This window comes from Tursiops truncatus, chromosome 10 (assembly GCF_011762595.2).
Source record: "Tursiops truncatus isolate mTurTru1 chromosome 10, mTurTru1.mat.Y, whole genome shotgun sequence".
Lineage (NCBI taxonomy): Eukaryota > Metazoa > Chordata > Mammalia > Artiodactyla > Delphinidae > Tursiops > Tursiops truncatus.
The window spans coordinates 3,344,713-3,346,463 of NC_047043.1; the positions used below are offsets into that span (position 1 = coordinate 3,344,713).

The window sequence follows — 1,751 nt, forward strand, 5'->3', positions numbered from 1 at the left end:
CAGCAAAGCGAGGAGTCACTCACACAGCAGCCGAGCGAGGAGACGGCAGGACAAACCTCAGACGCGCCTCCCGAAAGGCTAGCGGCTGGGGTATTTATGGGATGCGGAATAAAGAAGCCCGGGCGGTAGAGGGCGGGGAGCGTGGGGAAAGGTGATTGGAAAAAGCTGCGGAACCGAGGTTCTGCGCAGGCGTAACTAAGCTCCAGGCCTCTGCACGTTCAAGAGGTCATCGAGCGGACACTCGCGCATGCCCACCTGGAGGGCCGGTGGTCCCATCCAGCCTTAACCAGCTGAGCTCAAACTAGACACAGGTGACTCCAAGATTCTGGAAAACAACTCAGGCCAACATCTTTTTTTTTTAGGCTACGTGTTGCGTGGAGAACACGCAAGTCTTCAAGCGACCTTGATTAGCAACGGCGGCAGGTGAAATGGGTTTGACTCGTCACCCGCGGTTTCACCCCTTTCCCAGGCCACGCGGCCCCTGGAGCTCCAGGTCAGCGTAAACAGATTCTTCTCCACCCTCAATCTGTTTGCACAAGGATGTCTCTGGCTTGGCTCTGTCCCGAGGACATCACGCCTGTTCCCACCGGCGCCCAACGCTTGCAGGATGCAGGTGGGGCCGGGAACGGGTACCGCCTGGCTCTCTCCCTGCTGTACCCAGGCCCATCCCCTCCAATGCAGGAAGGCTGTCCGGACGTGTGGTGGCCGTGGAAATGGTCCAGCATATGGTTCGTGCCCGGGTTTGGCCTAATGATGAGGAACATAGTGTTTTCCCGCAAAATAAGAAATTACACCTGTGAAAGGCCTAGTTCGCTTCTGACACAAATAAGCATCAGAGCGTTACAGCTCTTTTAGAAGATGTCAAGCAGGTTTCCTGGTCCACACTGGGAAACCCAAGGGGAAAAAAGAAAAACATCAGAAAAGTAGGGTTTGATGGCTGTCACCTTCTTAGACGGACAACATTCTGCCTATGGAATGGGTATCTCTCTCAATAAACCTGCTTTCACTTAGAAAAGAAAAGAAAGAAACAAAGTAGGGCTTAATAGGCATGTGCAGATTTTAAAAACTCCTTAGGAGACAGGTAAGGATTTCTTCAACAGGACACAAAAAAGACTAACCCAAAAGGAAAAGATCAATAAAAATTTCTTTTTTCCCCCAGTTTGCTTGAGATATGATTGAGATATAACGTTGTATAAGCTTATGGTACAGCGTAATGATTTGATATATGCACGTTATGAAATGATCACCACGTTAACATCCGTCACCACAGTTATTTTTTTCCTTGTGATGAGAATTTTAAAGATCTAGTCTCTCAGCAACTTTCATATATGCAATACAGTATTGCTAACTATAGTCACCATGCTGCACATTACATCCCCAGGAGTTAGTTATTTTATACTGGAAACATGCACCTTTTGAATCTCTTTACCCCTTTCTCCTCCCCACACACTACCCACCTCCCTCACCTCTAGCAACCACCAATCTGTTCCTTGTAGCTATGAACTTGGCTTTGCTGTTTTGTTTTTTTTTAGATTCCACGTATAAGAGAGATCATGCAGTATTTGTCTTTCTCTGTCTGACATATTTCACTTAGCATGCCTGCAGGGTCCATCCATGTTGTTACAAATGGCAGGGTTTCCTTCTTTTTTATGACTGAATGATATTCCATTGTATGTTTGTTTATGACATCTTCTTTACACATTAATTCACTGATGGACACTTAGGTTGTTTCCATGTCTTGGCTATTGTAA

The 1,751-nt window shown here is 47.1% G+C and overlaps 1 non-coding gene across 1 annotated transcript; it reads left to right on the forward strand.

The window, feature by feature from the left end:
- The first annotated feature begins 835 nt into the window (after positions 1-835).
- LOC117314007 (U7 small nuclear RNA) lies at positions 836-897 on the forward strand. Its single transcript, XR_004528698.1, has one exon. It is a non-coding gene; the product is annotated as a U7 small nuclear RNA (small nuclear RNA).
- The last annotated feature ends 854 nt before the right edge of the window (positions 898-1,751 follow it).